Below are 27,627 nucleotides of genomic sequence, written 5' to 3'. Positions count from 1 at the left end.
CATTGAGTTTGTCCCCAGTGTCCCAAGGCAGAATGAACTCTATGGCTAAATTATTATTGCCATCAATAAAATATCACCTTTGAACTTAGATTTTCCCTACCTCAAATGTTTGGTTACCTTAAGCACAACCAATTTGCATGTGCTTTCTCATACATAACAGTTTCAGCAATACTGCTAGACTATGAGACAGGTTATTCTGCCTCAACTGTGTTTCGACTTAGGACAAGCAAGGATATAGACATTGCATCTCATCTCTTTTTATCTGCTAGTTCTAATTATTAAGTGGGTCACAAAGTTCATGTGAACATTAATATTTTTATCACTTAGACAAAACTAGGATTTTTCCGTTTTGCTATTCTAATAATAATATAATTGTCATTATTGAGTCATGATTACTTACAATTACTATCATTTCAGTAACACACTCTTTACAAACACATGCCTTGGTGCCTCCTTCCTAATTTTGCAAACTTAGGCAAGACAAAAAAAAATCAATTCTGAATTTAACAACTGAATGAAGGGAAGGAGGGGGAAATGATTGTTAGCAAAGAGGAAAAGCAGTATATAGGAAAAGAATGGGGGACATGGCAATGTGTAGAAAACAAAAGGAGGAAAACAATATGTCTAGTAATCATGGAGGAGTGTATGAGCAAGAGGATGTCTGGTCAAATGAGAGAAGAAATGTAAGCAATAGAAAGTTTGTTTTGACATTTGAAGCATTTATATTTTCAAAAGATTGTTTTTAGTAATAGCATAAGAAGATCATGAATGGGGATGCTGAACAAAGAACGTATGTTACTTAAAGATATGTTAAGTTTGTGTGTGGATTCAAGAAGGAATCTCCCTGAAGCAGTGGAACACTTTTTTGTCTTATCTGAGGTTGTAGTGTCAGAGAGGACCTAAAAAGCTGAAGGAAAACTTAGCAATATTGTTAGTGAAAGGAAGAGGAAAGAGCTGCTGAATGTTTTTTAGTTATATTTTTATGTGATCACACTTCAAATATTGTGTGAAAGTGCTAATGGGAAGTCTGCTAGTGTGTAGGATATTTTTCTCTTGGATATCATAATTCATATAAAGGGTATGGAGTTTTTTGGCTTCCTTCCCTGCACCCCCCTCCCCATTTTTGTGTGCTTTATTAATCGCACTTTGTTTCAGACATTCAGAGTTAGTGGCACAGTCTTGTCCTACAGACTGCTGTTACCATATTTCAGCTGTTTGTGCACACACTAATACTGGCATGTGTCATAGCATCATCTCTAGATTTCTTGAGGCTTCTTTACATCTGCTTTAGGCAAGTGGTCACTGTTTCTATACTGCCATGTATTCTCATCAATGTTGAATTTTTGGTGCTTATCATTTCTAGTAATGAAGAAAATTTGAACTTGAAAAGATATATGCTTATGAGAAACAATATCTAAATATACCTCTGTAAGAATTAAAATGACTAGAAGTTTTTTCTGTGTTTTCAGCTTTACATTCCTTCACAATCTGTACATATTACCTGCCAAGATTATGCACAGTCCCACATTTTTTCTTCAGTCAACCTTCTACTTCTAATGTAGCAGCAGAAAGTCTTCCATTTGTCCTTGATAGCCCTCGCAAATCTCAACTCTAGCTGAGCTTTGACTCTCCTAAGACCATCCTGCATGCTCAGGCAATGTTTCTAAATTCCTCCTTTGTAGCCTGTCCCTCCTTCCACTTCTAGTGTGCAGCATTTTTTTACATTGGAGCTCTGCCATGAGTTCCCCTCTTAGCCAAGCTGATCTTCTGATATGTATGCTGTTCTTCTGAGTATTGATATGGACCATTCTTGCACTTGAAGGGGGCTGTCCTTAACACACTACCAGCTTTTGTCCTCTCCTTCGCCTTTCAGAGCTTTATCCTATGGAATCACACCTACCAGTTCCCTGACTAAGCTGAAATCTGTTTACCTGAAGTCTCAGTTCTGTAGTGAGCTACTATCCCTTCTGTTCCTCTCCAAAACTTGAACTCCACTATTTTATGGTCACTGGAACCAAAGTTGCTATGGATTACTGCCCCAACCAGTTCCTTCTTGATAGTGAACAACAGATTTAGAAGATGTGTGTCACTTTGGCCCATTCAGTACCTGTATCAAGCGATTTCCATAAGTTTTTTAATGACTTAATCCACTTCTCCACACTGATCAGAGTGATCTCTGACATGTCCCTACCATGCTAACCCTGGCTGTTAACCAATTGCTGGCTTCTTCTTGGATTCTGACCCACAAGCTCTCACCTAGACTGTTGTCCCATCTCACAGAAGAGCTCTGTACATCTGAGCTGCTCCTTCACGTAGAGGGCAGTCCCTCTCTTCTTCTTCCCTGCATGTCTTTCCTGACAAGCTTGTGCCCATCCATCATAGCAATCCAGCCATGCACGCTGTCCCAAAATGTCTCAATAATTCCAGTGATGTTGTGTGCATTTGTGTGCATACAGTTGAGGTGGGTTTCTCTTCACCTTGTTTTTTAATTTCTGAAGTGTCTCTTGTTCCTGTCACTCTGCACCCTTTGATTTCAAATCATGAAATCCACCGCTATCTCACTTGATTGTGGGTTGTAGTCTCCCTCCCTCATCATTCCTATTGTAAATCTCTCTTATCAAAGATGCTCTTTCCTCATTTTGTTTTCACCATTTTGCTCTTTCGTTTTGCCTCCAGTGCTGTGTGGTCACTCTTGATGTACTCAAGAGGAAAATGCAGAAAAGCATCACTGACTTGTCATGAGCTGGTCCCACAACTCCAGAATATGAGACTTGACACAAGCTTGTGCTTGTGTTCGAGAATGGCGTTTGCCCTATGGAGCCTTGCAATCTCTGTCTCCTGCTAGCTGGCCTGTAGCTGGAGGGAGAGACAAGGCTATCATGAGAAAAATGTTTGCATCAGTAGTACACATGAGTGTTTGCTCTCCATGGATTTGAAATATATAAAGGTTATCAGTAGGATTCACACTCCCAGGTAGCACTTGGCCCATGGCAGCAGTAACAACGAAAATTGCAAGGAATATTATTCCATTACAATACAGACCTTTCGGTACCACTGAGGGACATGTATGGACAGCTGAGCAGACTTCACCAGAAGGGTTTGTGATATCAGTGTCTTCTGTAACTCTCATCTCAGATTCTGTGGGAAAACTGGTATCTTCTAAGAAGGGACACAGTCATTTGCAGTGCTTCAGTCCTCCTCTGTACCGTGAGAGATGCTGCTTATCTTTGTCAGGAGACCACATATCAATGTTCATGCCTAACCTAATAGTGTTTTTCTGGATTCAGGTGAAAAGTGTATTTGTCTGTCTCATTGCTAGATGGCAGACCTGACTGACTTGGTGTAACATTTAATGCTTTCTAAACTCTTGGTGGGTGCTGTGTCCTGCACAACCACTGCAAGAATCCAGAGGCCTTTTCCACCCAGGCTGTGTAATCAGTTTCTATGGCAGCTCTAAGCATGGTCCCTTGGCAGAGTTGGGCATCCTGGATGACTTTCATGCCCACAACATTACCTGCCTGATGAGTGCTATGAGCATGCTGTACACCTAAGATAGTACTGAATGGGTCAGGAAAATGTTCTGTACTGGGGCTTTATCCAGCGCAGTACTGTGTACTGTGACGAATAAGAAGGAATCACTTCCCTAACTTTTTACATTCTCCTTTTCTGCTCCTTCCCACAATGAGAAGGCAGAGAACACTTCTGCATCTCATAAAACATTCCTACTATATTTGCTCTTTCTCCTATGACACTTGGTTGGCTGCCGCTTTTTAGTATGCCTAGTTACTCTGATTACTTTCTTTCATGACACTGCATTTTTTTTCCTTTTCTATATATTGACTGGTGACTTTTACTGTTGCTACTATTATATGTAAGTACTATTATACTTGCCTTGGACAGGAAGCTCAGGAAAAAGAACATAGCAGCCAGATGTTGCAGCAGCAGTTCAGGGGAAAGTGAGGAGAGGATCTGAGTTACTAGCTGAGAGTTCTGCAGGTAGATACCCAGGGAAAGGGAAGTAGGAAGGAAACTAAAGTAGGATTAAGGGAAGGAAACTAAATGACTCGAGCAGTCATTGTTCAGGAGTAGGGGGAGAGGCTTTGCTTGTTGACAGCTCTGCAAGTAGCTGCCACAAGAGGGAACAGAAAAACAGAAACATAACACTTTAGGATGTGAAAGTAGTAGCCACAGCTTGGGAGAGAGAGGAGGCTAAACCTAGGGCAGAGCCAGCTAGTTAGGCCCTGGTTTATGGAAAAAAAGTCTCTCAACAAGGAAGCCTTTTCTTTCCCCTCTTCCCTGAGAAACAAGAGCTTCTATCCTCTTTCTCCCAGTCTGTCCAACTCTCAGGAGATATCACCTCTCTCTGCAACGAATAGCTATGTTTTTCCTACCTTATGATGGCTCATCAGCATGCAAGGGGCCATACTTCTGGTCCAAAGAGTCCTCACAGATTAACTCCTTCCATTCCAGAAACTACTTGTGCACACAAAGCACTTAGTGGCCAAGTGCTCTCTGGGGCACTTGCGCAGAGACCAAAGGCTGCTATTGGTTGTGTGACTACGCCTTTCCCAACTCATGGCCTGTGCTTGTTGCATAAGCCACTTGCCCTACATTGTCCCCACACCCCCAAGGACAAACTCCTGAGGAAGGCATGTAGGAGTAGTACTTCAGCAGGGGTGGATGGGTGGACTTTCCAGATTCTCCCACATAGCAGGCCTGTGATTCAGGGTGTGTGAATCCAAACAAGCTGCAGATATGTGCTCATAGGAAGCTCTCTTTTATAGATTCAAGTCTGCTTTAATACCAGGAAGTATGATTTTTGCCCATGGTCTTCAAGAAATCTTGCTTCATGATTTTGGTTTAATGAAGCATTCCTCTCGTATGAACAGTCATAGCTGAGGCTGCCACCAAGTGGAACTACTGCCCAAGAAACTTGCTACCCTCTCAGGATTAAGATTTGTAGGCAGTGTCATGTTATTGGGACATCAAGTTACACCTGTGATTTTCTAAGAGCAGGAAGAGGTAGCCATTGATTGTCATGACAGAAGAGAGTTAAGAGTGAAAAGGGCTAATTATTAGTGACAGAATTTAGCAAAACAGAGTTTAGCAAGGGGAGATGGCAGAAAAAGGAAGGGCAGGTAAGGAAGAGAAAGGATTTCAAACCAGAAATGTGTAGGACTGAAGAATGAGCTGCAGGGCTGAGTAAAGAGCTGAGGCCTGGCAGTCCTTGGCAAATGCAAAGGCACAGAGAGTTTGTCACATTAAATGGTGGGAGAAACTTCCTGGTGTTTGTAATGCCTTAAGAACCCTTTAGTGCTGCTTAAGCTGTGTAGGTATGTGAGTTAGGACCTAGTGATCGCCATCAGAGGTGTAGAGCACTTTGGGACAACACTCCTAGTTTAGTTTTCTAAGACCTAGTCCGTGCATAAAACTGCTCTGAGAAACAAACCAACACACAGTAAATGCGATGAAGTTCACTCAAATCAGAGGATTTGTTTTGAGGCAGTACTGTCACTTCAAGTTGTATTCACAGCCTCTCTGTCAAAAAAAGCATGTTTTGCTTGTTGTCCACCAGTACAATGGATAAATTATTTACTTTAAATCTGAAAACAAATAAAAAGGTCTCTTTCATTATTTTTCCTAGATATTATAATTTTTCTTGAATACGTGTTCAAATGTTTGACTTCTAATACCTTACTCTATTTTTCTTTCCTTTAGTCTTCCATTTACGCTCTATTATTTCCAGCAATCTGAACTGTGTAACAAGTTTACACAACTTTAAATTACATTTGAATCACAAGCTTAGATCATAATATGTGTGACTAAAAATCTACGTTTCCATTAATCTGTCATTAATTTTTTTCTTTACAGTTTACTATGTAAACATGAAATCATTCCATGCAAGCTTAAAAGGTTATTTCATTTATATCTGACATCTTTGTTCTAACATTCAGATTTGTTTAATAAAACAGGCTGTCATTTGTGGATAAGGTAGTCATCAAGAGGTAAAAAAAACGTTTTAAAATGAGATACAGTTCAAACTAGTTTAGCTATGACTGTTTCTCACTTCTTGTAATTTTGTATTTTCAGTTAACTCATTTTGTATTCTAATGGAACTAATGATGCTTTAAAATAGGAAAAAGAAATGGAGTTACATCAGCTTTTTGGCCTTTGTAACTCTGCTCACTCATAGTCAATGTAACTTGTTTGATATTTTTTTCTTTGTACAAACTAATAGGTTGTAAAATGCTTCCAGATGAGTGCCAAATGAATGCTTAATATTATTATTACAAGTATATTTATTTGTGATTCACTAATTTAATTAACTTCTATTTTACTAAAATTCACAATGATGATCAATTAAATTCTTCTATAGCATTTATTGATCTTTTGCATACCACAATATGAGTTTTCTCAATGCTTTTTCATCTCAAATCCCTTGCAAAGATAGGAATAGACCTAAAATTGCTCAAACATATTTTCCCCTCCTTTTTTTTCAAAGTGATTGCAAAACTGGAAGACTTTTGAAGAGTTTCAGCTCTAGAAATTCAGAGCAAGCACATTTATTCCAGGGCTATACAATTTAAAAAGCAATTGACTTCCTTAATAGTTGATGTGAAATATGTGAGAATTGTGACATTTTACTGTTATATTGAAGAGGAGTATAAGAAGCATCTCAGATGCTTTCAATGGTAAAGGTGATGTATAGCCCTAATAGCCCTAATGACTTTCATTCATCATGCAAGGAATAACAGGTCAGTTCTTTATTTTGGCTTGCAATACTCTACAACAGAAGTAAATTTCTAAGAAATATTTTCATCCTTCCCATCATTTTTTTTTCTTTTTCTAATTGCGATACTCCCAAAATGTCAAGTTCATTGTGTACATCATTGTGTTCATAGCAGGATAATAAGCAAGTTTCATGCTTATTTTTAAAATTATTTTAACTCAGTTTTATAGAATTCTTTTCATAGAGTTGTGCAGATGACTTCTGGTTAACCATGATGCTCCTAAAATCTCTTTCTCCTACTGATCTCCTATATTGGTGTTTCAGACAACTTCTCATTTTCCAAGATCTGTTTTGCTTTTGGTATCTGTGATCATTCATATTATTGTCAAATGGCTTTAATTTGAAACTGTATCAATTATACTTTTAATGGCAGATCTGTCTTGGAATAGGGATATTTTCTATCAGCTATATTTGTTAAAATGGAAAGACCTGATCATGCCACTCTTCTTCCGGTACCTTCTCTTGTGAATAATTGAGAAAAGCAAAAAGAAAGGTAGCCCTGATCCATGAAATGTTCCAAATTAAAAGCACCTGAATTAATCTCGAAGGACACAAATACTATATTAGTTCATACCAAAGATTCATCTATTCTATTAGCCTGTCTTTAAGAGCGGCCAGAAGTGGAGAGGCAGGGGGACAGTATGAGAAAAAATCACAAATTGATATTAAGACGTTTGGGACAGTTGCATATTGTTGTTTTGACTTGATCATAGTGTAGATGTTATAAAAAAAATAGGCAGCCTTGCTACTATATATATAAGTAGTAAAACCATAATCACAGTAGGAAAGGCCATGTAGCTGACATGATGGAAAACATCACAATTGCATGGGAAATCGCACAAAAAGAGCAGCGTTTGCAAAGCTGACTAAATGCAAAAATGAAAGGGGCCCATCACGAGGAGTGAGAAGGAAGTGCAAAGACTGAATTAGCACTGAGTGAGTTGAGTTTTAAAGTTTCTTTCATCTTTGGTCATCTTTGAGAGTCGTAAGTAGCTCAGATAATTCACTATGAAGATAATTCACAGCAGCCATGGACCAACAAGGTGGAAGGAGGAGTATGTCCAGAACTCCTAGGTCTTAGGTATTCCAAGGTTATTTTTAAGTTTGGATTAATGATGCAGAGATCCTGCCTACATCTCACCTGTTAAATAAAGGTTAACAAAATGATCTGTGTAAATAAGTGGATTATTAATTATTACACTGAAAATGGAATAAAATCCAAGTAAATAGGAATGATAGATGCTGTTTCTATATAGCTGATTTCACAGCAGCAAAAACAATTATGAAGCATGTTAGCTGTAAGAAAGTATTTAAATGAGGAAAAAAAGGATTGCTAATTGGGAAGGAATTAATTTTACAGATAAATGGAAAATAATGCTGTTAATAAAATGAGTTCAGAAGAGAACAGCAAATAGAAAAATATAATCTGAAGGCAGCTTAAAAAATCTGTATATATTTGTATTTATACACACAAACAGATAAAAAGACCAAGCTAATAGATGTAAATACAATTAGAAGGAATTTGAGACATTTAGAAAACTTAATGGGAGGTAAAAACTATAAACAGAAGTCTGTAATTAGCAGAGTTAAGGCAATGAAGAAGTGTGTTTTTTGAAGAGTAATAGGAGTTCATATTACTCAGCATAGTCACAGTCAAAAGTTGCTTTAATTTACAGGATTCATTTTATTATTATTACAAGATTCCCGAGGGAAATAGAATCACTAGTATTTAAGTGGGGATTTTAGAAGCAAGATGATTGTACTTTTTTGTTGTTAAATTCAAATTGCATTGATAAAGGTGACAGTAACGATATATATAGGCTTTCCTAAATACACTTGATTTGATGTTACCTATGTGCTGAGAAACAGAAATCAACATGAGATGCATTAAATACGTTTAAAACCAGATACTTGATGAATTTCAAATTTTGATAGTTTTTAGGGAAAAAATATCAATTGCATTGATGTCCAGTGGATAGCCACAAACATTGGTTCTTCTTTTAAGTTTTTTTTTTTTTTGTAGTGTCCAAGATGACAACATAAACTCATCGCTTCAGATACTTGCAGGTACCTTAAGGATAAATGGTTCAATTGAAAAGGACATCTTATTGGTAAAAGAGCAGTCATGACTGGTAAATTTACAGATGGGTTAATCAATATTGCAGGAAAGCTAAAGAACAAGTCATGTATCTCGTATTTGTGTGTGTATGTATCTATATGGCTTTGTTTGCTGTGCATACAAGTTTTGAGATCATCCCTGCAAAATAGTCTGCTTTGTTATGGAAATGATTGAGAGTCATGATGGGACAGTTCCAATTGTGATTCTGTGGCCGAAAGAGAGTATTTAGTTGGAGTGGCTATTGTAGCTGTGTATCGGTTATAAATACAGCTTCTACAGAGGTGTGCTAACTAGTGCTTGTGTTAATAGGTCAAGAAAGCTGCTGATAAAGTTAAGATGCTTGTAGAGAACAAGAATGACCAAAGGCCTAGAAAACTTTCTCTGTGGTGAGACATTCAAGAAACTTGGTCTTTTTAGTTTACTAAGGAGACAGTTAAGGGAAGAGGTGCCTACCCAGAAAAAAGTATGTGGTAACAGGTTAATCATAATTAACATCATCCAGACCCTGGAAACTGAAGCTATAAATATTGAGACTCAAATCACAAATTGTTAATGGTAAAGGTAAATAAATTCTGGTAAACTATTGTAAAAGTTATCACAGAGACATCCTTAAGATTTTTCTAGTATGTATACTGTACTTTAAATTGAAGGTGCTTAGTTCTGAAAAACATTATGGCTTCTTTTGTACTAGAAGGCAAACAAGATATAGTTACTGGTTTTGGAATTTGGCTTGTTGCAAAATATTTTCTGCAATCCAACAAATTCAAAAAGAAATAATAACCAGACCATAAGTTTAATTACTCAGAATAATTTTTATTATACTCTAATCCTTTGCAATACAAAAGGCTTAGGTTCATCTATTTACAGCAGTGCAGGTAGTACTTAATATAAGCATTGTTAAACCAAGTCAGGCTAACGATCCACTTTAGCTCAGTATCCTGGCTTCAACACCAGCCATAAGCTATGCCTGGGAAGAGCAGTAGGAGAGGCTAAACATGAGCTAACGCTTCTCCAAGATGTTTTGACTTCCCTGAACCAGAAGTAATGCATTTTAGATTTTTCTACCCTTAAGCCCCTATGCATTTTTAGCAGCTACCACATCCCAAGGCCTTCCACAGATTCACAATGTGTTGTCAGAATAACTACTGTGTTATTTTGAGCCAGCCACCACTTCTCTTAATTTGATGGTCCCTAGGCCTAGTACTAGAAGAGACATGCCTTTATTTACTCTTCTTCTGTCATATTAACTTTAAGACATCTATTTTTCTACCCTACCTACTTGCTCTTCAAATAGTTGTTCTACATTGCTGAACATCTGATGTTACTGTCTCTCTCCTGTTTTAACAGGGGACCAGAACTTAGTAGTAATTAAGACGGCCAGGTGAGTTTCCTGACTGGTCATCCGTGAGAAAAAACTTACTCACTCTCTTTGAAATATTTTCTGCACAGTTCCAATGACCCTTATTGGCACAGATGATAAACAGTGAATTTTTTTCTTTTACATTTTTAATAGTAAAAAAGTTAGTGTGGCTTAAGACCACTTAAGTGGTCTAGACTGCTCTAATCGGACTGTCTATTCGAGACCTGGTTTTGTTCTTTGCTTTAGATCACCAACTTGGTGAGATAATGTTTATTTGCAATGTATCAACCCAGAAAGAACACTAAGAGGACTCTGCAGAAAACACTGATAAAATTAAGCCTATGTCATCTTAAAAAATGGTTAAAAAAAAAAAAGAAAAAGATGTGGCTATTATTTTGGAGTTTTTCCTTAAAATTGTCAAGTAGTGCAAATAATGCGTTGCTATTGTAATGTATTTCCAAGCAAAGCTAAAGAATAATACTAAAAATCCTATTCTTCCTTTAAGTGTGACCCTTCATTATTTTCAGGCTAGTTGCCCAGGCTAGACTCATCTGATTTAGGAATTGAAACCTGATTAGAAAATAATATAACACTTTTATTCTTAAAGATTACATACTATTATGAGTTTCTTGTAGTTCTTTTTAAATATTGCAAAATATAAATATTGTGTCGTAACTCATCAGTAACTTTATCAGTAGGTATTATAAAATGAAGCTTTAACTCTCTCTCTCTCTGAATGATGATTTAGTCATTTAGATCAGTTCATTATACCTGGGTAAAAAGAATTAATTCAAGTAGATAAAGATTATAAGCATAATCAGGAAAATCTGTCAGGAAGGAAAAGCAGAAAAAGGACCAGTGGTTTCCCACACTGAACAGTTGACACCAAAAACTGTTTGCAACAGCCAGACACAGAATAAGGACAAAGGCAAGCAAGTTTTGTTCACCCTGTTCGCACAGAGAGTGTCATAGCACAGGAGCGTAGCAGGAGTTTCTTGGGAAGCGCAGCACGATCTCGCTGTGCTGAGCGCATGTGACCATGGAAGCTGCGCGAGGACACCGCCAGCCCGTCCGGGGTGAACTCTGGGGCTGAACACTGAGTTACGGAGCACTGCAGGGCTGAACACGGGATAACCACCTGTTGCGTAGAATGGCATAGTTAAAAAGAGTGTTTTCTTGTTTCTAAATAGAAAAGGAGGAAGAAGAAAGTAAAAGGCAGGAGCGTGCAGAGGGAATGGTGCAATAAAAATTGAGAGTAGAGAGAGAGAGAGGAGAAGAACTAAGAATAGCACTCTAAGAGGCAGTGCAGCAAAAACACGGGAAGAAACATCATAGAAGGAGAAAAGATTCAATGAGTACAAATTACTGGTGGAGAAGCTTTATTCGTAGTGAGCCTCCACTATCAGAAGTTCTCTGATCAGAGCGAAGAGAAAATCTTTCATCTTCGAGAGGATGAGCACTGAATAAATGGACTGCTTCCCAGCCCTGATGTACTCCTTGCAGTTACCAAGAGCATCTCTTGTTTGGAAACTCCCTCCTCTTTCCCATCCAAAGTCACTTAGTTTCTATGTGCAGATCTGGTGTTCAGATGGGAGGGACTCACCTTCTGGGGTGGCAGTTGATGCCCTGACTGCACCAATCACAGCAGGCAGCATCTGCAGGCAGAGGCAGGGACAGAGGACCATGAAAGGCCAGAAGTAGCTTTTCCTTATGCAGGGAAATTCCCTCTCAGAAGCAGGAACCAGACATCATGATGGTATAACTTAGCCACAAATGCGAATTCAGTCTCAGGTGCAGAATGCTGTGTCCGGCTCTGCTGGACTTGAGAAAGACTGGATGCAAGTCAAGTGTGATGCAGCTTTCTTCGGAGAGCATTTGGAATTTAATGATCATATACCGAAAATGCTCATTGGATTTTTTCAAAAAAGTAGTAATAGAGAAATATTAGGTTTCAGAAGAACAGACTCAGAAAGAATATGGAATGAGGTGAGGAAAACTCGTAACAGCTGAAAAATCTGCAGTGGAAGGTTAAAAAATGTTTAACAGAGTTGAGTAGGGCATATTCAAAAGTCGTACTGAAAACCTTAAAAAATCTGGAACAGAAAATATTATGCCTTAATAGAAGTAAGAACACACAGAGCATTACAATGTGAAGACATACAGGAAGTAGCTGATCACTATTATTTAGAATTAATGTTGAGGAAATAAGCATAGAGAACAAAATAGAAAACCAGTAAACTGACAACAGCAACCATGAAAGATAGATATCCTAAGTGGAAGGAGAGGCTGAGAAAAGGAAGAGCCACTCACTATAGCAAGAGGACTGAATAATTGTTATTTAGGCCTAAAAGATAGTGTAATGAGATTTGTGTATTTAAAGAGGATAAATACTGATTTATTGCAAGTGTGTATTGGTTTTAAAAGGTAAAGGGTTAAAATCATATAAGAAACCATCACAGAGTTTAAGAGAAAAACTAAAGCTATGTTAGTTCTTGGTAGCAACCAAATGCGTTGCTGTAGTCTCTGTTTCCATGCAAGCACCCTCTCTTAAGATCATTGGTCTTGCTTCTGTCAGCAAGACAGAAGTCAGCTTCTTGTCTCTGCGTGCTCCTACATTTACCTACCTTCTCTGCTCATGGGCAGTTAAAGGATAGTGTGAGGAGATGTATATCTGGGTAGGTTTCTGCCCTGGTAGTATTGCTAGAAAAAGGCACCAAAAATTATTGGCAAGTCCTGTATGGTTATTAGGTGATACACAATTCAGATGAAGAGCTGTAGGAATGTCAGACACTGAGAGTCTGTGAATGGGTCTGAATGTGGGTCCGAGTGTGGCATTCTCTCATTTTTTTCATTGTTCTTCTGTTTGGGTTAGTTCTGACACTAATCCAAATAGCCTTTGCTGCATAAAAAGTACATGTGAAGGAAGTGTACCAGAGGACTTTTGCATCTATTGAGAATGTGGGCCATCTTACTTATTACCTGAAACCGTATGATGCAGCAAAAGGTTCAAGAAACATGTCCAGAAGTTCTGTGCAGAGACATAGAGGCATGCTAGTGAGAACTGACATAGTCTTAATTAAATACTTATATAATCTTCAAAACATCTAACGTTGCCAAAATCCCTGCTCAACTCTCACTTGATATTATAAAGATTAATTAAAGTTTTGATGAGATGCTTAAGGCTTCTTAGGTGGCAGGAATATCTATCTGCAGGAGGAGAAAAACAAAGAAACAATATCCAAAAGCCCCTATTTTTGTGAAAAGCTTTGGAAATCTATTTTAAAGATGTGGGGGAATAACACCTAGTAAGACAGTTTGATAAAGAATATCCAGCATGAATTCAGGCAGAGGAGGTCATGCTGAACTAATCTGTTTGAGTTCTTTGAAGATACTAGTGGTAAAAAAGATAAGGAAAATTTAGAGATGTAGCATCCTTACCTTTCAAAAAGAATTTGACAGGCTTCACATCAGAGATAAACGCCTACGGAAAGAACTCTGGAGAAGAAGGTAAATTAAGATGCCAGTAGAAAATTGTTTTAAAGCAAGAAAATGGGAACTTTTTGAATTTCAGAGAAGCTGAATGACATTCCCCTGATTGTTCTGTTCTATGAAGCTTGGAGAACAGAATCAAATACGATATTATTAAATTTTTAAATGGTTTAGGAAAAAGAGCAAGTGTTAATCGGGGTTACAAAACCAGTTGCTTAAAATTTGATTCATCAGAATTAAGATTTGTCAGGAACTTACCTATGTTCACACTCTGATAATCTCTTGTTATGTGGTCACACATCAATTTTCCACAGCATTTGCCTTATTTAACATCTAAAATGTTTGGCATTCATTTGGCTATTCAGTAATGTGCTTTACCTTCATTCAGTCTCAGGTCTTATTTATTAATAGCACTGCTTGTTGGTTTGAGATAGAATTTTAATTTCCTTATAGGCTTTTGCATGATACTTTTGAAAAGTGCATACTATACTGAGACGCTGAGCAATTACCTCAGTTGTATCTACTTACCTAAGGTGTCTACTTATTTTGAATTATCAATCTAAGATGCCTAGAATATGTACGTTTTATGGTACTTGATTTATAGAGCATTTTATATTTTCCAAACACAACTTCCATTTAACTTAAGATTATGCAACAAGAGAGCAATGCACAACTTGTGTTGACTCCCTCTGAAAAGTTTTTATTGAAACAGTGTGTTTCAGAGGCTAAGATAAACCAATTTATCTAGAACAGCATTTGATTGCCTAAACTATCTAGCTATCCTGTCTCTTCATGCATAAAGACCAAAGTAAAGCGCTGTAAATTAAAACGTGCTCAACAAATAAGGAAGAAAACAGACTCACTGACTGCAGACATTACATATCCCCAGGATATGCCCATCCTGTGCTTCTGTTCTTTGAACCAGGAAGAGTTCCCTTATTGAGGAAAAAAAAACCAAATAAAATGATGATGATAATAATAATTCATGGCATTTTGGGGGTGATAATTCCTAATTTTAAATAAGTTGCTTTACAGTCTTGATAATACCATTTTGATTTTTCTTTCCTTTATTCCTAAGTAGGAAGGTTTTCCAGTGGTAAGTGGGATGGTACGTTTCAGCATGTGCCAACATGTTGATACAGATAGAGCTGGAACCGTCACATCCACTGCATAAGCTTCAGGCACTGAGGCTGGAGAGGCCACCAGTGGGGCTTGTGACACTATGATTGGGTCAGCAATGAGCTTCTTAGATATTTCTTGGCAGATGGATGAGACACTGATGGTCAGGACTGTACAGTGTTTTTCCAAGATCTTGATGAGATTATGCAATTAGTGTGCACAGGCTCTTCATGCTACTGGCCCTAGAGCCTCTAATTTTCGATTATCTCAGTTCAATTTTTTCCTCAAAACCTCTTTCTAACTCTAGCCAATGTCTGGCAAATACCAGTGCCTACAATTCATCTATTTTTGTTTGGTCTCACATTTCATTAGTACAGCTTTTTCTCCACTTTTATTTCCTATTCAGTTCATTTCCAGGCCTGCTTCATCTTATCCTCCTGCCAGAATTCTCCAGTCCACCTACAAATTTGGATCATCTCAAGATCTATCAGGAATCAATGTAAAGCCATGAATATGATTAAAAGAGGCCATAAAAACCATATGGCTAGGATTTCTTCTTATGTCAGTGCTGGAGAATTCAAGCAATTGCAGGTGTGAATACTTGCCACTGAGGATAACCATCCTGCTCTTCAGTCTTGCCCAACAGACATTGTACTGTCTGTTCATTTTTGACACACATTAGCTGAACTGCATAACTTATATCTATTGTATTATTATATTCCTGTATTGGATAAATTCTAAGACTGAAATATGTAAGACAGAATACTGATCTTTTTTCTTCAAGAATTATAATTTAGGTAGGCAGAAAAAATGAACCATGATAAATACATTGTACAAAATGTTTAATATTGTGCTGTTATGAAGTTACATTTGTAAATGTGCATTTGAAAAAGCAATAGAAATAGCTCTCAACTAAATCCTCTGAAGTCATTAGTATTGTTTTAGTTCATTGCTTTTTCCTGTTTAAGTTTTTATGTCAGAATCTCCCTTTTGATTCCTTTTCTTTTATATCCCATGGGCAGTGACAGCATATTTGTGCTGAGAGTAGATGATACTTTCTTACTAAATTCACTGAAAATGTTCTAAAGGTAGGTGCACATTTTTTTGCATTATTTCATAGTATTATATTTCCTACAAATTTATTAGAGTCCACACATCTCACTGGTACTACAAAGTGTAATTTTTATAATTATTTTTCTGAGGGAAGTGAAAGAATGAAGAAAAGGAATTACCCGTTAATATCACAAAGTGGTGATAAGTTTTTTTTTTAGATAAAGAAGATCAGTTTGTGCCCTGGTCTTTGTTTTGCTTTGTGGTTTTTGGTTTTTTGGAAGTCCATGTGACAGATGATTTTGAAATATTTTCATCTGTTATTAAATTAGACTGTTTTCCAGTGTTTGGAGAATTTAAAATGCTATATTTCACCACGCTTACAAACTGTCTCCATTACATATGGAAAAAGATTTTCAGACTTACGACATTTTTCACTGTTCCTGCTAGAGTCCAAACCACCTAAACATGTTGTTTTGCTATGCCAGGGACTCTTGTCGAGTTCGTAAACTGAAGAAGCCTCTTCCAAATTTGGTGAGCTGATGAATGAAGAGTAGCACACCTTTCTTTTTGTACAGCCTCGTGGCTTGCCATCACTAGCTTATTCCATCGTTTGTCCTTCCACTACTGTCTTCAAAAGTTTATTTTCTACAGCTAACTCTTTTCTACAGGTGACAGAATATGAGATGATGTATTAGGCCTTTGCCAATATCTCTTGCTGATGTATTTCTCTCTTTTACTGTGAATCATCATCTTTTATTTGGAATTTCGAATGAATATAGAGCTTATTTGACTTACCAACTGAAGTGGCCAGAACATAGATTTATTCCTGCAGTTCTCAATAATGTTGTTTATATAAATAGTATTCCCTTTAAAACATTCTTTAATCTTCCTAGTTGTCTAAAATTGAAGTTTGGAAAAAAAAAAAAAAAAAAAACTCTACAGATGGTTGAGACGTCTTATACTTAGATCTAACAAAGGTAAAAGGAATTATTTTGTTTCTCTGAAACGGGTTTTTTATACAGTGTGAGACATGTTCCCTTGACAGCACTTACTGATGTTGGGCTTTTTGTGAAGGCACCTTGTGTGTATTGGAGAGTGAAGCGTTGCTGAGCTTGGATTTTTCTTGTTTCACCTAGTGAGGCATGTGTTTATTATATGAGGAATATAAGAAGTTTTCTTCATAAGAATCACCAAGAAAAACTTATTTAAGATGCAAAAGTAGAATCATGAGAAGGAGCAAATGCAATCTGCAGAAGGGTGAATAACTGGAGTGGAAAAGGCGTGCTAATGGTTCTTGATATTGATGTAGTCTGCTTCAGAAAGAAAGTTTTTCAAGTGAGGGAGATGGAAGAACAGCACTCTGCCCTGAGCACCTCCAAGTTGTCTGTCATATTTGGGGTTCATACTCAAATGAAGCCCATAAGGAGATGTGCGAAAGTGTCCTCTATAGTCTTTGAGATCTTGCTTGATTCATTCAGGTATCTTGTAGAGACATAAAAATTTAGGTTAAAAGCACAGGATGCTTTTCTCTCTGGAAAATTCCACTTTAAGGTAGCATTCTGTTAACTGTGCTAGCGGAAGATGCTAACACTAGTAAGGAGGCGTATGTCCAGACCATTTCTCCTGTCAGATTTTTTTGAAAATATTTCCCGAATGCTGATACATACATATCGTACTTCAAAAATAGTATGGTATAATTTTTAAACTGTACATGTTTAAAATTTCTAATCTAATTTCTAATCTCAGCAATCACTGCTGAGATTATGCTTTCTTTTTTGTTAGTTTGTTGAGGAGAGAGGAAATGATTTTTTTTTTTTTCCCCCACAAAGTAAGGAACATTTCCTAACTACTTTTTCTCTTGTTATTCCTGCATAGTTTGCATAAATATTCCAATGGGAATGTGAAATAACAGCTTTCTGCATCTACAAGAAGGACTTGCTACTTCCTCTTATTTGCAAAGACAAATTTTGGGGCATTACATCATCAGCTCACTTCACACTGAAGCCTGGGTCTGTCCAGGAGAAGCAGTATATTTAAAGTGATGCTGCTTAATCTCTGTTCTGTTTAACTCTATGGAAATGTTGCACCTTCCCTGTCCCTTCTGATAAGTGTGTATCCTTTGCCTCTTTAGATTGCAACATCTGGAGGAAAAAGACTCTCGCATCAGTAAATTGAATCTGGCACGCTAGGACTCTGATCTTAACTGAACCCCCTTCGCACTCATATAATATAAATATTGTATTACATTGCTCTTATTATGATAGCACAGGATGAGCATGGGATACAAATATTGAAACCAGTGTGGTTTTTTTTTGTTGTTTGGAAACTTGATTAGCGAGTTGCTGGTTGTGGTTAATTTTGGTTTTATGAGTAGTAATAGAGAAATTACTTCTGCTTCCAGCTTAATATTTTAAGTCATGAATTAATTCCTTGATTATCTAATTTATATCTAGAATGCATAATTTTTGTGGTTGTAAAATTTGTATCTGTCCATCTTAAATTTCATTCCTTTCTTAGTAATGAGTTTTACATTGAGAAATATTCCCTGAAAAATACTGGTTTTCTTCAGTTTATAACAAAGTTAATCAGGTACATGATTTTTTTTACAGTCAGGTTGTTGCAGGTAAATATATTTGTTGTATCTAATGCAGGAACAAAAGTTATTAATAAAGAGATTGCAAGCTGTAAAATATTTTCTGCTAAAACATAACATACAAAGCATACAAGTACTTAGATATATGTTAAAGGTATGGCTGTTTATATAGTATGTTAACTTGCTTCAAAGCATATTTGTTATAAATTTTCCCTGAAGGGGGCTCAGGATTAAAGTATTTAAAATTACAAACTGGCAAGAAAGTGCATAGACAAAAAGATAATACGCATTTCTACAGCTGACAAGAATCAGCGGTGTCAATCATAGGTGTTTGGAAAAAAAGGAAAAAAGATATGGAGTCGTGTTGTTGTGAGAGAGCATTAGCAACTTGAAAGCTTTGAAGGTGCTGCAGTTACTGAGTTTATAAAATTTGTCATGCTTACTTTTAGACATTGCCTCATGAGAAATGTAGCAACTCTTAAGTTACTCTGCCAGTGGACTTATACCAAGGACGTAACCGGTTTGCTAAGCATGAACAAATCAGTTGAAGTGTGAGAATTCATTGTCATGATGTTTATCAAGGTTAGCTGGATTTTTCTTTTTCTTTTTTTTTTTTTTTTTTTTTTTTTTTTTTTTTGTTTTTTAAAGGAAATATGTTTGGCTGCCAAATGGTATTTGTTTTTCCAGGTGCTTATATTATGTGACCACAGTTCTCTAGTACTTGGCTAAAAACTGCTCTTAAATGGAACAAAGTACGTGTCTTTCATTCAGAATAGTCCTGTTTTAGCAGTATTTGGAATCAGATTCAGTTTTTGGAAAACAGTAGTTGACTTATTTGATTCAAATGCCCCTCTTCTTTTCCCTGCCAAGCCATCCTGGTTTGCCATTAGGCAAGCAACCACCTCCTGCAAGGTGCCGTGGCACCATACAGACATTTGCCTCTCTGGTCAGCCAGTTCTGAAGACTGTAAATTCCTCCCTCAATTATCTGTTGGGTCCAGTCTCCTAAAGTCACATCTATATTTAAATACCCCTTCCTTTGTCATCCTGTGATTTGCTCTTATTCTAGTCAGGGGAACCAAAGTTCTTGATATGATGGCCATTCTGAATTATTCCTGCATTAAAAAAGCAGAGATAATTTCCATGATGGGAGTACTTATATAACTTGTTTGAAGACCTGGAATCTAACTTATGAATTAAATATCCAAGCATATGAAGTATCCGAGTGTGCAGAAAATCTCTTAGAAAGTTCAGTTGGCAAAATTTAATCTTTGAATTTCTCTCCATCTACGGTATTTATTATCATATTTAATGAAACTTCAGTCTTGCACAATATTCATCTAAAAGCCTTAAAGCACCAGTCATATTTGGGTTCTTGAAGCTCAGTTAAGAGATTATCTGGCAAACTTGGACAATTTGACCTTTTTTCTTTCTCTCTCTCTCTCTCTGTTTTTTTTTTTTTGTCTGTTTGTTTGTTTTTTTGTTTTTTTTTAAAGAGTTCTGTGCTATCACCTAAGCAAAGTAAATTATCCACCACAACACCATTTTGATGCATCAGGCTCCGCTGAAGTTTGTTTCAATCAGAAGATGGTACTATTGAGTAAGGGTTTATGTTGCTGTCTGCTAGCTGGAGGCATTACAGGTCTGGTTCAACGATTAGGCGTGCAGGAAGTTCTGAGGTTAGGGGTTTTTGGATCTCATTTGCCTTTTTGGTTTTGTTTTTGATAATATGGTCCTGTGAAGAAAGAAAGCAATAAACTAGAAAAATAAGATCACTGGACTTCAGTTACATTTTTCAATATTTTTATTCAGTTAATATTTATTATTTCATACTGCTTCCACATCGTAAAAGATTGTTTTTATATAACTGAAAAATATGTATTTTTAAAAAGCCCCTCCTTCCTGTGTCATTTTCCTCAGTAAAAAAGAGAGATATCTTTGCAGATTTCAGGCTGCACCTCTGCGCATTGACTCATGTGAAATGAATGTCACATCCTATATTCTCTCTGCTTTGTACTTCACAATTTATTCAGGTTGTTAAAGTTCTGCAACTCCTTGCTAGTCCTCTGGTTCTTCATATTATCACAAGACAAAAGGAATGACCTCTGTGGGTGATTTCATTTTATTTTTGTTTCCTGCATGGGTTGATGATGGCACCCCATGGGGCTGTGTCACTAGGTCTTAAATTGTAAAGCTGTCTTCAAGGATGAAGCTGTAAGAAGTCATGGATTTTTTTCTTTATAAATAAGGAAACCAGTTAGACTTAATGAGTTTTAGCAATGAAATTGGTGAGAGCGTCTTCTTCACCAGTCATTTTTTGGAGATTCCTTGATGGAATATATCTGTTTAAATATAAACTGAGAGAGTAGAAGGAAGATTTTATTGAGTGTGTGGTTCATGCATTTTAAAAGAAATATTTCTTGAAGTTGTGAAGACAGTGTGGCTCTAGGGAGGCTCAGGAATTCTTTTTTTTTAATAGAGAAAAATCTTCATAAATCTTGGAAAGGAAACCTACTTTGTCAGCAGTCCTTATTCTGAATTTGAAAAATAAGCAGTTCAATTACTGCCTGAAGACAGGAAATGAAATTCTTTTCCTGTACTTCAGGAACACTTAGTTCCAATATTTTTAAAAAATAAATTTGTTAGGAATTAATTTTTTTGAATTTTATTGCTTTAATTGCACAGCAAGAATCCAAACTAAGGTAAATATGAACAAGTACAACTCCTACTGACCCTGTGCTCAAAAAAAAAAAAAAAAAGAAAAAAGAAAAAAGGATGATGACTAGACAATACTCGGTTGGCTTAAGTGTCACTTTATGGTATTCACATAAGTCAGAAAGGCCGACCAGATATAAAAGTCGGGGAGGGGGGTAATTAACTGGACAAAATTGCAATATTCTCCTTTTTTGTTGATAGAAAATAAAAAATTTCAAGGCTTAAATGGCTAGCCTTCCTCACTGTATGAATTTACTGACAAAATCTTCATTTGTGTGGGAACCACAACCACATGGCTTGGAGAGAGAAAAGTAAGAGGGGTCTGGAGTAAATAGCAAGTGGGTGGTGATAATGGCTCCACAGAGTGGAACCGTCCTGGACATGAGTTATTAAAATTAGTGGACATTGGTTCATTGTCAACACATAGTCTTGAATTCTTTTCAGGTGTTTAGATGTTTATTTTGTTCATCAAAAGTCAATTCAAATTTCATGAATTTCCAATCTAACTCATATTCATTCTATTAGATTTCTCTCTCTCTCTCTCTCTACATATATATATATATATTCTAACAGAATGAAATTTATGAATTACAATGAGCTAGTTTTTAGTAGATAGATGTATTTTTAATTGTTTCTAATACTATATTCTCTGTAATAACTTATTTAAATGTTTTATTCATTTTGTTCTCTCTGTTGGAAAGGAAAAGTTAATTTGATGAAAATAATGGGTATCAAGGTTTGCTATCAAACTCATGCTTTACCTGTCAAAGACAAAATGTTGTCTACTAACATTTATAAGGCTTTAGCAGTGAAATATCTTTAATTCTTACTTCTAGAACAGTTACATTAGGTTGCTGTTCAAGTAAAACTAAACAAAAATCCTGTGACTTCCTGCAAGATGCTTGAGAAATTAGAGTTTTCAGGCTCTAGATGCTCACATATGACTGCAAAAGCTTGCACAACAAAGTGACTATATGGAAAATCTTTCCTTTTTACTAGTGTATTTCATAATTTGAATGTGCCAAACATCATTCAGAAGTAGGAAGCAAAACTATAAACTTGCACTCACATGATAGTCAACTAAATAAAAGTTTCAAGTGTGAAATAAAATAAAACTTGTGGATTATGTGTATCTCACTTTTTCTTATTGTTGGCTAAATTGACATAAAGACTTCTGCCTGCCTGCAGTTGCAGCCCCATTCCCAGCGGAGGTCCCGGTCAGCTCCCCCAGCAGGTTAGCCGTGGTCAGGTCCAGGTCAGGCTTACGGCCATCTCTCTTTACATTAGCACTGGAAAAGCACGCATTCAGCAAAATTATTTCCAGGCTATCTTCTCTTCAAAGCTGCCTATGAGGGCACGGTCAGCATTAATTAAGGAAAGTTGTCAGTTTATTCCAGCTTGTCCAGATATTTAAATAACTTTGGATATTGTTTTTTTGTTTTTTTGTTTTTTTGTTTTTTTGTTTTTTTGTTTTTCACTCTGTGTGAAAACTTTGCCAGCTGCTAAATATTGACTTGATGACTGATATGAATGGTTTAGTTTTACAGGAGTCAGGAAGAAGTTGTTTGTAGTAATGATTTACTGTCTATAAGGTTGTTTTGGCAACCAAGGCCAGTATTCCAAAAAGTCAGTCAAAATTTACCTATCTGCTTGCCTTGTTATAGGGCATGTGTGATGAGAGTTGGGTTAATCTGTTTTAGTTTAGGATCGATGATCTATTTTTATCGGGTTTTTCAGACCTATTGAGTACATTGGTAAAAAGAGAGAAATTTACCAGCGAGGCAGGAAACCTGTGAGTTTCCCTGCTGCACTTAACATAAGAGCAGTTCTTACTCCATGGGGGCACTTTGTTTTCTGCTGATTAATGTCCACATGGTGGGTTTTTTCATTTAGCAAAGAAGATATTTTTAAAATCTCCTCCAGACCTTGTTAACAATTGCAGTAGAGCTTTTGAGCTCATGCTTGAAATAGAATATCTGCTTCAGTGCTTTGTCGAATCTGAGCTTTACAGGATGACCCTGAAAATATAGATTCTAATTTTACACCTGTAGGAGCTGGTATCACAGATGGAGGCTGCAACAATATAGAAAAATAAGTTAACAATATTTTAAATAAGTCAGTTTCTGTGACAGGAATAGAAGGGAAAGAGTGTGCTGCTTTGGACCACTCGTTTAAAGACCAGATAATCTTGTATGAAAAGATAGTGCAGTGGTCTTAAATTTAATAGTCTTGGATTGTAGTATATTTCTGTGACACCTGTCAGGTTATGAACTGCCTGGTACTTTTTAATGCATCAGTTATCTGCCATTCACAAAAATTTTTTTCCTGGTCAGTAAGAATTAGCCTACAATACTTTAATAGTCTTTTTTTCCTGTGGCACTTTTTTTTTTAATTGGAGTACCTTGTAAACCTGGAATACAGGATTTTTTCCTTAAAGGGGACCTCTGGCCTTTTCAACAGTTTTAGTGTTACATAATAACAATTTTAAGCTTCATACTGTATGTGGCCATGAACCATACTAGACTGGCCTAGTCCTTACCTGAAATACTATTCCCTGATGATAATACTTAAACTTCAAACAAAACAAACAAACAAACAAACAAAAAAAAATCCCAGACAATATCTTTTTCTTATTTTCTTTTAAAAAGATTTCTGGGAAAGGGAGGAGGAGTGTTTCATTTCTGGAAGGAGAAAACTGTCTGTGCATGGGAACTGTGCCACTAACAAGATGAAAATTCCCTTCCTATCTACATGTCTTTCACAAGTGCCTTTCAGTTAGAATGATCTCAACTGTTATTTGTAATTGTAAATGTATATTTTTCAAGCATGAAAGTACTGATTTTTCTCTTAAACAAGATCTCCTGAACTGTAGGAGAAAGGTGGTAGTTATCCCAGGAAAAAAATGAATAAAACTATTGAATGCTGTTTTCAATAACAGCTTTTCTACTTTGATTAAAAGATATATATCATAAAACATTTTTCAGGAGCCTAATGGAAACGCTACTGTGTGTGTTGATTTACTAGTGACATGGCCCACTTGTAAACTGATCAAGGTAAATACCTCGAGCTTGAAATGTCTTCCAATCTGTTAGGAAGAGTTTCTCACTCATGGCAGGCCACTCTCGTCTGCAATTCCTTTGGCTTCCTAGCAGTGGCCATAGACAGTATCCATGGTCTGTTAATCACTGAGATGCCAGCTCACAAAGCAATTAAAAGCACTTTAACATACACTTAAATCCCAGGAAAGCCAAGTGAAACTAACTGTTTAAATGCTTTGCTGCAATGAGGACTAAAGGAGTGGAGGCAGGCTGGCTCTCTGGCTATAACCAGGCTTCAGTGCCTGTTTTCTGATCTGGACAGAGTCTTGCGAAAGCATCTTGAATTCTTCCTTTCTCTTCAGTTTCCCTGGTAGGTGAACCTCAATGCAAAGGTGAGATCAAAAGCCATCAGCATTTATTTCCCTCTTAGCCTAGCACAAGGGAGCTGGCTTTCTGCGTAGCAGCTTGCAGGTCTGTTCTAATAAATATAACCTGCACATCTTGGCATCTTCTGTGATGGATAATGGATAATGTTTCTGATACAAGAAATGGGCAAAGTGTTGCTGGTCCAAGCAAATTTTTCCCTTTGAGTAATGACAGTTGTCTACAGTCTGTCATTGTTACAGCTAGTTTTTGGATTTTTGTATGACAGTGCAGATGGATTTTACTCTCCTGAGCTGTGACCAGTTCACTTAGCCAACTTATGTAGGGTTGTCGTATTTAATTTTCAATTTCAGAGGAATTGCAGTGCTTCAGCTATGGGTATTGACGCGATGGATTCATTTTTACCTATTTTATTTCTTTTGGTAGAAAGGATTGAAATAATAGAACAAGCTAATGTGTGATGTAGGAAGCTAATTCACCAGGCTAGGATTCAGCATTTCCTGAAATTCTTGGGTTGTGTTACCTAAAAATAAAATAAGTAAAACAATACTTCCTCACCTAATATTTCTTGAAGTGTTTACATGATTTAAAGGCTTTAATATCCCACTTGAAGCATAATACTGAATCATAAGCCTTTTAAACAGAATTGCTTGAATGTATATGATTGATATATATTGGAAGTAGTGAATCCCACCTTTTCTGAAGGAGAATGAAATAGAAGAAATTTGAGTGAAAAGAATTATTTTACTAGAACTGAAATTAGGCTAAAAATCTTGCTTTTCCTTCTCAGCTTTGAAAATAATGCTGAAAGGACAACAAGTCTTTATAGTTTTGGGGTTTTTGCCCCCTCACTTGCATCTTTAAAAAACTTCTGTGAAAGCAATGACAAAGAATTCTGTGCTGAAATCTGGTCTTAAATTTGAGGTTTTAAATATTAGGTTCATTTCTTATTATGTTAGAAGGTCACTAGGTTCCACAAAATAAGAAGTATTATTATTCAGTAGAAATGTGGTTTTAGAAAGCGTTTACTGGAAAGTGTCAACAAAGCTCCTTTCTGCTTAAATTAGTTCCATTACAGTTATTAATGTTCAGCTGCGGTTGGTTTTTAAAGAAAAAACTAGCTGTGATGAATTTATAACTATGTTAAAAATGAGGTTGATAAATTTATATGATAAAATATAATCTGGCTCCTCACAAAAGAACAGAAAGTGAAAATGCTGACTTTGAGCCAGTTCTTGTCATCTTTATTTGTTGTGTCTCGTACCTTATTCCACATTAAAGTTCTAGCAGTCATTTAGACTATATGCCTGGAAAGGTAATGACCTTTATAAATAAAGATGGCAGAATCCTTTCTTATATAAATACAAATAATCCTTCCACCAGTTCAGAAAACTGAACATACAGCTGCCATCTTATCCTGGCATAACAGTTTATGTTACAAAAATCTTTTCCTTCACCATTTGAAAAGGTTAGATTAAGCTACAGTAATTTTCATACTTCTTGCTCTTTATTCTTGGATATCATTTTTAGATAACTGATCGATACTATAACAACTTAGGATCAACTTTCTAATTTTTGTATGACAGGATCAGTAAAATGGTCATTCCGATTAAGATGAGCACACAATTCAATCTGCAGTGAAAGTTTCATGAAATCAGCAGGACTTTTTTGGATCCTTTTCAATGCAGACATTTTGTTCTAACAAAAATAGTATTCATATTTTGAAACAGTAAAAGAAACTAGGTAAACCCACAATAGCATGCATTCTAGGTAAAGTGATACTTTAGGTGTATCCTGTTTCTGCCTTGACAAAATCTATCAGAGTTTCCTATCCTATTAATTAGGTTATTTTCACTGTCTTCTATTGATTCATTTATTGATCTAACTATTAATGAAACTTTCCTATTTCAGAAAGGATAATCAAAAGCAAAGCACTCATCATTCTAACTATATAGAGTTTTTTCATTTTTGTTTTTTCTTTACATGAAAGAGGAAAATAAATCAGGAAGGCTTAACCACTCCTATTCTTTTATCTCTGCTCTGTGACAAAGAAGAAATGAGCCAAATTTTCCAGAGCATAACAAACTACTATGTCTTTCCTCGATACCATGACATACTTGTCTTTAGATAACATGAGTATGTTACCTGAATTCTGTTCTCTGAATTCACACTGGAGCAATTTCCTCCCCCCCTGCCCCTCCCCCCCCCCCAAAAAAAATCATTTATTGTTACCTGGAACTGTGGCAAAGCCCTGTAGATTCTGAGATTGTGCAAAAGGATGCAATGAACACAAAAAAGCAGGACTAAAACCCAGGTATAATTAGTGCATAGGAACAGAAATCCTACCATGGCTGAGAAATCTAGTTAGGAAATGCTGGGGAAAAGAGAAACAGTCCTATTCTATCAGAGTGGTTAAGACTTCACCCTGTTTCCCTCAAAGTTCAAGGTCTGCCAGGTGCAAATCTGAAATTTATTGCTAAACATTGACTGGCCTTTGACGGCACCATCTGCACTGGCACACCTCTGCAAGGTTGCCCATATCCAGAAAGACCACAACGTCACAGAGCAGTGGCCAGTCTGCTATAGCCACTGAAGTCGATCCTGCTTGGATGGATTATGAGCAGCTTAATCAGCTGTCACAGCAGCCAGTCCATCTCTGCGTTCGGGATTCTGGCACAGATCGCAGAAGCAATGCTGGGACAAGTGAGCTTTCTGACACCATCACCATTTAGGGCAGACGGAACTTTTTGGAGTCCTAGATAAGAAAACCTTAAAATGACCTAAAACTTTTCCTGTGGAACTTTATTTTTTATATATATATAAAATATACATATATATATATGTATATATGTATATATGTATTTATACATATATATATATATATATATATGTATAAATTCCTGGTTTAATTTCCATAATAGGCTTGACATTTCTAGAACGTGATACCTGATCCTAAATACAGGATCAA

The sequence above is a fragment of the Rhea pennata genome, chromosome 2 (assembly GCF_028389875.1).
Source record: "Rhea pennata isolate bPtePen1 chromosome 2, bPtePen1.pri, whole genome shotgun sequence".
Classification (NCBI taxonomy): Eukaryota; Metazoa; Chordata; class Aves; order Rheiformes; family Rheidae; genus Rhea; species Rhea pennata.
The sequence above is the reverse complement of the archived record's forward strand: the minus strand, read 5'-3'. Positions refer to the sequence as shown.